We start from the raw sequence: 13,113 nt of genomic DNA, 5'->3' as shown, positions 1-13,113 counted from the left end.
CTGGCTTTCAAGGTGCAGGAAGGGGCCGCAAGCGTAGGACTGCAGGCACCCTCCAGAAGCTGGAAAAGGCAAGCAAACAAACTCTCCCTAGAACCTCCAGATGGACCCATCTGACTTGATCTTCTCACCTCCAGAACAATAAGATAAGAACTTAAGAGTTAAGCCACTAAATTTATGGTAATTTATCACAGTGGGAACAGGAAATAAATATAGTCAAGAACAGTAACCCTCACCCTGGGACAATTGTGCCCCTTCAGGGGACACCTGGCAATGTCTGGAGACATTTTTGGTTGCCACAACTCTGGGTGTGCAACTGGCCCTTGGGGGCAGGGCTGAGAGATGCTGAATGCACAGGACAGCCCCACAGCAAGGGACTGCGTGGCCAAACGTCAGCAGCGCTGAGGCTGAGAAACCCTGCTCAAGAATGAATCTTGTGGAATTCCAAGGAGCTTTTCCTGACCCACTCTCCCCACTTGCCTCTGTAAAAACAACTCCAAGCATACCAGAAAGATGGAGAAACTGGCTTACTCACTGATGAGAACAGCAGCCCGCAGATGAACCCAAGGAGCTAAGTCAACATTCGCTCTGCTAAGGCTCATAAAAATGTCATTGCAGTACAGGGCGCTTCGTTCATACAGAACTGCTATTTCATTGTTTTAAAAATCAGAACACATTTTAGAATACAAAGCACAAAATACTGTAACTACAGGATCCAGTAACAAAATACACAAGAGGGCTTCGCTTTTTGTTTTTTGTTGTTGTTGTTATCACTAATCTACAATTACATGAAGAACATTATGTTTGCTAGGCTCCCCCCTTCACCAAGTCCCCCCCACAAACTCCATTACAGTCACTGTCCATCAGCATAGTAAGATGCTGTAGAATCACTACTTGTCTTCTCTGTGTTGCACAGCCCTCCCCATGCACCCCCCTACATGCTAATTATACATGCTAATCGTAAAGCCCCCTTTCTTTTCCCCCCGACCCCTTATCCCTCCTTTCCCACCCATCCTCCCCAGTCCCTTTTCCTTTGGTAACTGTTAGTCCATTCTTGGGTTCTGTGATTCTGCTGCTGCTTTGTTCCTTCAGTTTTTCTTTATTCTTATACTCCACATATGAGTGAAATCATTTGATACTTGTCTTTCTCCACCTGGCTTATTTCACTGTTGGCTTTTAATTTTTAATCATTTGCTGGGCACCCTTCTTATGTACACAGGACACTCTGTACTCCTAGCAGGTCAGACCAGGGATACAGCATGTCTCACTTTTCAGGGGAACTCTGTTTATGGAGCTTCTCAGTGGCCAAACCATGTGAGCGTCTGGAACAAAAGGGGCCGTGTCTCATTCCTCTCTAGCTCCTAGCTCAGAGCACAAAGCCTGGCACACATTAGGTCCTCCACAAATGCATGTTGCACGAATGAATGAGTAACTGGAGAAAAGTCAGCAATTTCTGCTGATATAATGGGCACAGCAGGCACTCGGCTGAAATCCTGAGTGGGAACACCTGGATCACGGGAAGGCCCTCACAAAGCACCCAAGATCAGTATCTAGCCCAACAAGGCTTTTGCAACGAACAGATGTGGATTCAAGTCCAGCTCTGCTACTACTAGCTGAGTGACATGGGGCAAATTACTTAACTTCTCTGAACCTCAGCTTCTTCATCTATAAAATTCACTCATCCAACAACATGGAGCAGAGTGAGCTAGGTGGAGAAGAGGTTAGGGAGGTGGTCAGGGGCCAGAAAAAGTCCCTATGACATAGAAAGCAAGTACCCCACCAGGATTTGTGCACCCCTGCCCAACCAGGGAGTACATTTCCCAGCACCTTTTGCATCTAGGTGGGCCATATGACCGCATTCAGGCCAATGGGATGTAGGCAGAAGTAACTTAAGTTGCCTCCAGGCCCACTGGACAGCCCATTTTCCATGCCTCAATCAGCTTCCCCTCTACTGTCATCCAGCCTGAGACACATGGCCCAGGACAGATTCATAGAATTTCAGTATCACAAAGCACTTGCTCCAAACTCCTCTCTGTCCCTGGAGGACATGGGATACCCCTCCCTGGGCTTCAGACAAGCTGTGCTCTCTGTCTGGCACATGCCCTAGTCGGCCCTCACTACCTGGCCCCTGGCCAACTCCTCTGCTCGTCACTCAGGTCTCAGCTTAGATGTTACCTCCTCCAGAAAGCTTTCCCTAAACCCCAGGAAGTAGCCACTATTAGCTTCATCTTACAGATGAGGAAACTGAGGAACAGAGAGGTTAAGTGACTTGCTCAAAATCACATGGCTAATAATGTGGGGTGGGGCACGGGGAGGGCTGTGCAACACAGAGAAGACAAGTAGTGATTCTACAACATCTTACTATGCTGATGGACAATGACTGTAATGGGGTTTGTGGGGGGGACTTGGTGAAGGGGGGACCCTAGTAAACATAATGGTCTTCATGTAATTGTAGATTAATGATAACAAAAAAAAAAAAATCACATGGCTAGAAAGTTGGGGAGTTGGGGTTGAAGGCAGTGCAGGCTAAACCCAGGGCTTTCACTCACTCATCCCCAGCTAAACCAGCCCTTCCCAAGTGTGGTCCTGGGACCACCAGCAGCTGAGGCTTCACCTGGGAACCTGTTAGATGTTCAAATTTTCGGGGCCTTCTCATCCTACTAAATTAAACTTGGGGGTTTGGCCCAGCCATCAGTGTTTAAACGAGACCTCCAGGTGGTTCTCCTGTGCCCTAAAGTTCAAGAACCACTGGCCTAGATAAATTTTCTACACTTGAGCCACCCATTTTTCAGCCACTCCTGTGGAGTCCTTATTAGGGCTAGAAAGCCTCACAGCTGAAGAACTGAACACGTCCACTTTCTAGCCATTTGAGATGCGTCTCTGGGTCTTCCACAGCCCTGGGACTTTGGGGACCCAGAGACTGTCATTGTTTGTGCCCATCAGTCTTGGCTACAAGAGTTCCCCATGACGGTCATTACCACCACCTTCCAGAACATTCTCAGTTCAGTGGGGTAAGAGTTGCAGTTTCTTGGTCAGCAGAGCTATCTCCCCAACACAAAAACATTCATTCCTTAATCAGTCCAGCCAGTCACTATTACCTTGCATGTAGCCCTGAACAACTGTTTCTGCCTCAGCTTTAACAATCAGACTAAAAAGAGTGAATCCCAGAGCCCAGGTTAAACAAACCCAAGTTTCCACTGCTGACCCTCAGCTTTCTCCACACTGCTCTCAGTGTCCAGCAACCAGATGCCAATTCTGCTGGACAAGACTTCTTCTTTGGGGAATCTGACCAGGGTGAGACAAGGGCCTAGAGACACCCTTCCCTAGGGGAACAGCCCAACCAGATCACCCACAGGGGAAGGCCACAACCAACAAGTCCCCTTTTACACCCACAGACCTTCCAAAGAGCTTACGAGAGCCCCATTCTCTTCAGTGGGCAGCCTGGCACCGCCAGGGGAGGGGGAAAGGAGAGCCGCTCCATCGCCTCTCAGAGGCATAGGCTCCTTCCGGCTTGCGACTCTGCCCTCCTCTAGGCCCCCACTGCCCTCCCCACTTGGCTGGTAAATGGGCAAGAGGGGAAGATTTTTAGGGTCCAGGCTTGAGACAGGCACATACAATTTCTGCTTCCATTCCATCAGCCAAGACTCAGTCATGTGGCCCACCAAACTGTAAGAGCCTGGGAATTCCCCCAGGTGACACCCCATGGGGGAAAAAGAGAATGTGGGTATTGGTGACCACATAATACATTTAAAATATTTAAAAAACAAATCAATGATGGATCTTTAATCAGCCAGAAGGCAGTGTTTGGTCACAAAAAGCACAAAAGAAAAAAATTGTAAATCATAGAATGTGCACAATTGATCATATTTAAACTAAGACCATTTTGAGTGAAAATTAAGCCCTGACTTCCTGCCTCTCCGACCCCCTGAAGTTAAGAACTCGGGACCCCAGCTCACCCCCTCTCTCTGAGAGGGAACCAGGAAGAGGGAGGATGGCAATCCCAACCACGTTAGACTTGCACCTCACCAAGAAACTTTACTGTACTTAATAAAAACATGCACAAAGGAATGAATGCAAGGTGCTTTGGAGGCCACCGAGAAGGAAGACACCTCGAAATCCTACGTCCTTCCACAGGCATCCTCTCCAGCTCAGCACAAACATCACCACCTCCAGGAAGCCTTCCTTGATAGCACCACACACACACTCTCCACACCGTGGGCGTCATCAGTGTCCACCTGCTTAATCTGTATCCCCACACCAGCGCATATTGCTTATTAGCGTCTGCTGTTAGACCACCCTGGGCCTCGGTTTCCTCCTCTGTAAAATAACAGGGGTGCGTTATGTTGCTCAATTTTCTGGTTGAGAGGCCCCCAAAGCAGGCAGCGCCCAGGGCCTAGGACCCAGAAGTCACGTTCCCAGAGAGCATCCCCACAAGGCTGAAGTAGCGGCCGCCTCAGGTGCAGCCTGTCACAGGGGCGCAGCTGGGCTGGTTTCCTGCAACTCCCTACGCGGGTACAGGAAGATCTGGGCCGGGACTTACCCCGGACGCCCCCGCCCCCGCGCCGCACATTAATACCGGCCCCTTGGCGCACTTGTCAACCGAGCCTGCCAACACCCCGACTCCCGCAGCCGACAATGAAGCAAGGGCGTGTCTACATTGTCCTCGAGGTTCCGAGAATTCGGGCCTCTTGTTTAGGGGCCCGGAGTGGGGGTGCGGCTCCAGGCCCTGCAGGGGACAATCAGGCAATGCCGCCCCCACTCTCTGCGGGCCCCCGAGGCGCCCCAGGCGGAGGCCCCCAAACTGCCTCTCCCAGTCCACTGCGTGCCAAGTGTTTTCCTGACCGACACTGCCGTTAATCTACACGACTTCCCCATTTCACAGAAACCACCATTGAGCCCCGAAGAGTTTAAACCAGCGAAGAAGCGTCTCCCACACTTTCCGCGCTGCCTCCGGCCCCACTTCCAAGCCCCAGACCCAGCGCACGCGGGGCGCCGGCTGCACCGGGGCGCGCAGGCCTGCAGCGCCCGATCCGGGCCCCGCCAGCTGGCCAACCGAGGCCCGCACCTACCTCCCTCGGGCGGACAAGCGTTGCAGCCGCCTCCCACGGCCGCGAGGATCCAGAGAAGTTGGCAGAGGCTCACGGCCTGGTGCTCCAGGGTGCAGAGCGGGCGGGCCCCCCGAGGGTCCCGGGGAGCGGCAAGCAGAGCGCGGGGGGCGCGCGGAGCCGCTGGAACGATCCCGGGGCGTTGGGGCGCGTGCCAGGGGCGCGAGAGCTGGAGCCCGTCAGCGAGCTGGAGCAGCGGCAGCGCAGGGCGTGCAGGCGTTGGGTCCGGGACGGAACGGAGCAGAGCTGGGCTGGGCTGGAGCCGGCGGCGGGGGCGGGGCTGCGGCAGGGCGGGCGCTCACGTAGCCGCCCCGCGGTGGCCGTCTCTGCTCCTGCAGCTGCCACGCAGGTCTGGGCTCCAGCGCGAACGCTGGAGCTGAGTCCGCGGCGTCCTAGCCAGCCAACACTGGCGTGGGATCCAACGCGTGGCAGGCCTAGCTAGCGCCTACCCGCCAACGGGGCGCCCTCCCAGTGGGTAATTCGAGAAGGGGCTGCTAACTCCTTCCTCTGCCACTCCACCTTCCATTCTCGTCTACTGCCTGCCTAGTTCCGGTATTGGAGTCCTTTCCAAAATTACTAGTAATCGATCTCATTGTTTGTATGAGTCTCCATGCGTAACCTTAAAATATATTTATCCAAAATTGCTTGGCTTTTGTGTGTGTGTGTGTGATTTCTGCTTTGTAAAAACTTAGGCCCTTAAGACAATTCCAATTATTTGTGTAATTATTTAAGATCGCCTCTAGGCGTTACTTAACCTGTCTTGTGCATTGCTGGATTCTGAACTCCTAGCACAAGGCCTGGAACATAGCAAATGCTTAATAAATACCTGTGTAATGAAGGAATAAATATGGAAAGGTATAAGAAAAAGGTAAAACTAATGATAATGACTGTGAACATGTTGATTTTATATCCTTCCACTACTTTTCTAGTAAAATTATAGAAATCTCACAATTATTTTAGAAAAAAATAACGGTGATGTTGATTTATCTCATTTCATCTTCACAACAACCCTCTGAAGTGGGTTTCATTAGCTCTGTTTTAAAGATCATAAAACTGAGGCTATGAGATAGACTTGTCCAAAAGATGTCCAAGGTGGCTCCTCTTGACAAAAGGGCATCTATATTTCAGGGCTCCTGCGGGTTTGGGGTCTGCTGAAGCACTCTGAGGGAGGGAGACCACAGGTGAGAGTGAGGGAGGGACAGGCAGAAACTGCCAGGCATTTGGAGGGGTAGGGGTGAGGGATCCAGGATGGCAAGGTCGAGTGGGTAATGTTTAAAAAGTTTGCTGTGGGTGTGCAATCTGACCCCCACCCTTTGTCCCAGAATTCTCCTGTGGAAGCCTTCTTGGGCTGGTATGGTGTGAGTGACCAGTCTCCCATGGAGCTGGGAGTGCTGAGTTTTGTCCAGGTGAGCTCCAGGCAAATATAGAGACCAACAGGTACAGGCCATCCAGAAACAGAAAGACACGGACATCTGGGTGTGCCTGTGGGTATATTTACATTTTTCTGAACAAGAGTGGACTCCTATCTTACTGCTATTTTTCCCTCCTCACACTAGGTTGTGAATGTTTCTGTGGTCAAGAGCCACCTGTCATCTGTGATACCTGCTTTCACGCCCGTTTGGGGTTGTAATAGCAGACATTTACAGGCCATTCACTTTGTGCCAGGCACTGTGATACATGCTTTATGGGCATTCGCTCTGAATTCTCATCACAATCTTCTTGTTTTCCCCACTTCACACACAGGGAGACCAAGGCAGGTTAAGTAACTTTCCCAAGGTTACAGTTAAAAAGTGGTAGAGCCAGGATTCGACCCGGGTCTGGGTATACACTGGCTTCTTGAGTGTCCTGTCCCTAATTCTTGACTCTTCCATTATTGAGGCCCCTGAAAATTCTGATTCCCTTGGGATACGAGACCTTGGGAGGCCTTTAGCTCACCAGCTGCTATAGCTACTAAAGGGAGCAGGTTCAAGTTTATGAGGCTTGGGGAGGGGGGTGAAATATGGGCAGCATCTCATAAGGTAATGGGGGGAAATGAAAAAAAAGTAGTCCTGAATCCCATCATGGAATGTTTTACCCTTCAGCCTGTGTACTACAAGTTTTGGAAAATATAAGATCTAGAAGATATTATTTTGGTTTCAAGTGTTAGCTCTTTTAGTCAGTCACTTGGAGAAAACTCCTCTGGCTCTTGGCAAAAGACAAAATTTCACCTGAAATTCTGACAGTGGAAAGTCAGGCAGGAACAAAGGGTCTGAGTTGGTCTGTCCAAGTCCAAAGCCAGACATGAAAAAAAAAAAAAAAGAAGACCTCACCACTTAACTACTTGTAGCTCCCTAGCCTTGGGCAAATTTTCTTAACTTCTCTGAGCCTCTGTAATTTTGTCTGTGCAGCAGAAGCTCCCCTTCTTGGCAGGGACATCTTGATTTGTGCTCAGGGAACCAGCTCAGCCTATTCTCAGTTCAAGATAAGAGGTCTCCCCATGCCCCAGGCGCGAAAAAGTGGACACATGACCAGACCTGGCCAATCAGTATATTCCATCTCTTTAGCTCTATTGATTGGTTCTGAGATGACCATGTGACTCAAGCCAGGCCAATGAACTATTAATCTGGGTCTTCTACAGCAACCATAAAATAGGGAATCTACCTTTTCCAGGGAGTGTTGAGCTGGTAGGATGTAAGCTTAGGGTTTCTGGGCATTCACTCTTATGGCAAATATTTATTAAGCTCCTATTGTATGCCAAGTATTATGCTAGGAGTTGGAGGGGAGGCCTGCCTTCAGGGAGCTATCCAATGGGGTAGGAAAAGGGAAAACAGAAATTTCTCAAATAGTCATTATTCTATACCATTACAAACTGCACAGGGTGCTATGATTGAGGAGCAAAAAAGGCAAAGATATTATAAAGGTGAACATAGGAAGGCTTCTCTGAAAAAATGACAAATACTTGAGTTGAGCTCTGAAGAAGTAGGCATCTTCCCAAAGCTTTAGACGACAGCTGCCCTGGGTGGCTTCAGCAAAGAAATGTGGATCAGATCATTCTTGGTTTTTGCTTGGTCCTTTTGCTTTGCTCCTTTAACCATCACGCAAAGATGTTCAGACTTTATTGAAGAGTTTGGGGTAACAAAAGAGAATTAGATATAGGAAGAAAAACAATAAACTGTACCCTTGATGTTACAGTAACCAAGAAGAAAAATAAACCCTTCACAGGGGACCCTTCATTAGCACACTTGTTCCAAGCCTTGCTCCCCTGTCCTGAAGTCTGCCTTTCCTTCTCTCATATGGACAAACATCTCCTCTTCAAGCGCTGAGGGATAAAATCCCCACCTCTACTAGAAAAAAATCCCACTCCCTTCCCATAAGGATTTGTGGTCTTCCCCCTTTCCTTCCACCAGAGTAATCCATGGGACTCAGTAGCCCACAGGATGCAAAAAACATCATCAAGAAATTGGAAAGACAACTCAGAATGGAAGAAAATATTCACATATCATATATTCGATAAGGGATCTGAGGCTAGAATATATAAAGAACTCTTACAACTCAGTAATAAAAAGATAAACAACCCAATTTTTAAATGGCAAAAGATCTGAATAGACAGTTCTCCAAAGATATACAAATGTCCAATAAACACATGAAAGGATATGCTACATCATTAGTCGTTAGAAAAATGCAAATTGAAGCCACTATGCTGGCTCCAGTTAAAAAGTCAGATAATAACAAGTGTGGACAATGTGGAGAAATTGGACCCCCACGCACTGCTAGCAGGAACAAAAAATGGAAAACAAGTTTGGCAATTACTCAAAAATTTAAACATGGAATTACCTTATAACCCAACAATTCCAGGTACATACCCAAGAGAAATGAAAATACATGTCTACACAAAGACTTATACACAGAAGTTTATAGCAGCATTAATCATAATGACCAAAGATAAAAACAACTCAAATGTCCATCAACCGATGAATGGATAATTAAAATGTGGTCTATCCATATAATGGAATATTATTTGGCAATAAATATGAATGAAGCACTGATACATGTTACAACATGGATGAACCTTAAAAACATTGCGCTAAGTGAAAGGAGCTAGACACAAAAGGCGACATATTATATAATTCCATTAATATGAAATGTCCAAAATAGAGAAATCCAGAGAGACAGAAGTTAGACTAGTGGTTGCCTGGAGCTGGGTATGAGTTTGGGGATAGGGGAGTGACTACTTATGGGTACAGGGCTTCTTTTCTGGGGTGATGAAAATGTTCTAAAATTGATCATGCTGATGGTTGCACAACTCTGAATATTCTAAAAAAAAAACTGAATTATACACTTTAAATAGGCACATTGTATGGTATGTGAATTATATCACAATAAAGTTTTACCCCAGAAGAAGTACTTACGGAGTTGCCATCTCAAAATGCTTCAGGGTGTGGCAGCAGAAGACCACTGGGAATAGTATTCCAGCTGGAGAGGCTGGAGAGCCACACAAGCCATAGGAGGGAAATGGGTCTGAAGTGTTAACTGCTCAGAGTCCCTGTCCACAGGAAGCCATGTCAACAAGGGTTGTAGAGCAGTTTTAGGGTCACAGAAAAATTGAGCAGAAGGTAGAGAGAGTTCCTATATGCTCCTGGCCCCCCAGCCTCCCCCTTTATGAATGCCCCCACCAGAGAGGAACATTTGTTAAATAACTGATGACCTGACACTGACACAGTTATCACCCAAAGTCATAGTTTATATCAGGGTTCACTCTTGGTGCTGTATGTATAACATGTATCTACCATTATAGCATCATAGTAGTTTCACGGCCCTAAAAATCTGCTGTGTCTGGCCTGTTCATCCTCCACACTCCCTCAGCCCTTGGGAACCACAGTGGGATGCTTTTAAGCAGAAGCATTAAAGTCCTCTTTGGCTCAGAAGGTCCCAGGCCTCCTGGACATAAAAAATGAAGCTAGTTAACCTAGTACTTCTAACATGTGGGATGTGGTTGGGAAGGAGGGCAGAGGTGAGGAAGAGAATTTCCTTTTAACTTTATACATGTGATTGACATTTGAAACAAATTTACAATGAGCATGCATTACATCGCATTTCAAATTTAAAATGACAAAACCATCTTCCTTTACCACAGCTTAACAAATTTAACAAAGCTTAACTGGGTGCAAAAATTCAAGGTGATTTCATTTTCTTATCAGTACTTTTCTTTCTTGCTCGTTTCAACAAGGAACATGTATTACTTTTGCAAAAGATGGTTTTGAATGTCACTTAAAAACCAAAAAAACCCAAAAAACCAAAAACCAAATCACACCCCAAAACAAAACACAGTCCAGTGGCTTTGGTCTTGTGGCCTCCCCACTCTTGCCTGGCTGAGGCTGTCTTTGCATCTCTGCTGCCCCAGCCCACATCACCCTCGAAGGCATGAATCACTAGAGAAGCAAAGTCAGCATGACAGGTTAGCAGAGAGAGGCTGGAGGGCAGAGGCTCCACTGCAGCAGATGAGCTTATGGCCTTGCTTCTCTACTGGATTTTTATTCTGTGGGAGAACCACCTCTGGCATGAGATTTCTGAGCAGCTCTGAAAACAGCTTTCCTGCTCCTGGAAGACCTGCTTTTTGCCTGATCAGGCCTAGCAGGTGCAGGGTTAATGTTCACTTGAGTTAATAATTAACGTTGACTTCTATGGGAGAGAGTTGGGATGGGAGAGGGTTGCTGTTAGCAAATGGTCCAAGTACTTAAGAATGCTTTGAGTCATTTTAGGGGATTACCCAAAGAGTTCTCTGCTTCCTTCTTGCCGCCACAGGGGTTGATGTTCCAGAAGAGCAGCCCGCAGTCTGGTGCTGTCTAGAGAAAAGTCCTGTGAGCTCTCATGTTGGGCAGCTCCAGCCAGGAGCATTTGCCTCTTTGTCTAAATCCACATAGCAAGACACAGTGGCCTTAACCCAGGATGCAAAGCCATTTGTTCAAGGAATACTCTTGCTGTCAGTACTGTTCCAGGTCCTGGGGATATCGCATTAGGTGAACAAGACATCATCACCTATCCTCTCTTGGACTTGACGTTTTGGCAGGGCCCATATGATGGGGGAAGACTCATAAATACCTGTTTGAGGCAGGGAGCTGGGGAGATGTATTTGGAATAACACCACTAAGTGATCAGTGCCCTTGTAAGAACTGCCGTGGGTAGCACACTGAGGTACTGGGAGGGAGTGAAGAGATTGGGTCCCTAGAGGCACTACCATCACCCCTCTGGCTAAGTGCCAGGGATCCGTTTAAGTGCATGACACACATCACCACATTTAATCTTTGTCTGCTTCATTCTCTGATGTAGACAAGTGCCCAGAACACTGCCTGGCATGTTGCAGGTGCTCAAGAAGTATTTGCAGAATGAATTAATTTAATTCTCAAAGCAAATCCTATGAAGTGGGTACTGTTATTACCTCATTACAGGGATGACCAACTTGGGCCCCAGGAGAAATATCTTTCCTAAATCACACAGTTGTCCAGAGATCCAAACTGGGGAGGTCTCCCTGCTGCTGGTGAGACCTCAACCGGGAGAGGGCTCTTGACTTGTGATTGAGAAAGAATTCATGAGCAGGTTGAGCAGGTACAAGCAAAGTGTAGTTTAATAAAACAAAAGTACACACTCATGGAGAGAGTGTGGGCCTGCTTGGGAGGTGAGCAGCAGGGTGGGATTCAGGTGGCCTGGTTTTACAAATGGAGCTTAAGCAGGGAGGGGCATATTCATCGGGATAGGTGAGTTTTCTCAGAATAGGGAGGGTATTTCCAGGAAATAGGGGGATGCCCTCTTTTTGTCCTTAGTTGGTCTGCCTCACAACTGTCCTGGTGCCAAAGGGTGTGATTTTTAGTATGTTAATGAGTGTTTAATGTATTTAGAAGTGAGGTCAGGGTCCATTTCTCCTGCATGTTGGAACCAGCCAGTTTTGGCAGGTCTGCTATCTATACCCTCCCTCGCAACATCCTGCAAGAATACACGGAATATTTAGAATGTAAACAAACATCTAGCTGAATGTAAACACTGGCCAAAGTCCCTAACCCCATCCCTGCTCATGTCTAGCCATCTACCTGCTATAACACAACTAAGGAGTGCTCAGTCTGTGTGATTCCCAAACCCACAGGTTAACCCACTGCATTAGTTTCCTGTTACTGCTGTAACAAATTACCACATCTAGTGGCTGAAACCACCACAGTTGTCTTACAGTTCTAGAGGTCAGAAGTCCTAAAATCAAGGTGTCAGGCACCCTGTGTTCCTTTTCAGAGGCTCTAGGGGAGAATCAGTTTCCTTATCTTTTCCAGCTTCTAGAGGCTGCTTGCAGTCCTTGGCTTCTGGTTGCATCACTGTACTTCTGTTTGTCTTCACCTCCTCCTCTAATTCCTGCCTCTCTAAGGACCCTGTGATTACATTTGACCCACCTGGATAATCCAGAATAATCTCCCCATCTCAAGATCCTTAATTTAATCACACCAGCAAAATCCCGTTTGTCACATAAAATGGCATACGTTCTGTGGATTTGGATGTGGACATCTTGGGACAGGAGCCATTATTCTGCTCAGCTCACTCACTGCTTATGTTTACTATGTGGTATTTTTATTTGTTGTTTTCCTTAAACATGCAAGTATATGGATAAGCCTATGAGCACATAAAATTAGAAAAAAGTGGACTGAAAGAATCTGAGACTCCTGAGGAAGATGGAGCGGGTATAGACTTTGGGGACGTCAAAGGGGACCTGAATTTTATCTATACTGCCCCCCCTTTTTTAAATGAAAAATTATTTGAAGCAAATATGCAAAATGTTAACAATTTATTCTGGTTGACGGGAAGTGGAGGATTGCTATGTATTTATTGCATTTTTAAAAACATACTGAACTAGTCTACACAAAAGAGCACTGGGTCTTGGAAGGTGGGGAACGGAGGCTCTGCCTGGGGGAGCTGAGACAAGTTACTTAGCCTCTCTGAGTATCAGTTATTCCCTCTTTAAAACGCAGGTGATTGTTACGATTGCGGAAGCCCGGGC

At 47.3% G+C, this 13,113-nt stretch overlaps 1 protein-coding gene across 3 annotated transcripts in view; it reads right to left on the bottom strand.

Moving 5' to 3' along the window:
* EEF2K (eukaryotic elongation factor 2 kinase) overlaps positions 1-5,700 on the bottom strand; it is a 66,625-nt gene extending 60,925 nt beyond the window's left edge. Inside the window, exon 1 of one of the 3 annotated variants that reach the window (XM_057487017.1) lies at positions 5,067-5,700. The gene's annotated coding sequence lies outside the window, so the exon portion shown is untranslated. The remainder of the gene's footprint in view (positions 1-5,066) is intronic. The other 2 variants (XM_036917010.2, XM_036917011.2) reach the window with 2 other exon arrangements.
* Positions 5,701-13,113: the final 7,413 nt, after the last annotated feature.

The sequence above is a fragment of the Manis pentadactyla genome, chromosome 10 (assembly GCF_030020395.1).
Source record: "Manis pentadactyla isolate mManPen7 chromosome 10, mManPen7.hap1, whole genome shotgun sequence".
Taxonomy (NCBI): domain Eukaryota; kingdom Metazoa; phylum Chordata; class Mammalia; order Pholidota; family Manidae; genus Manis; species Manis pentadactyla.
Note: the sequence above shows the minus strand (reverse complement) of the source record. Positions and strands in the feature narration are given on the sequence as shown.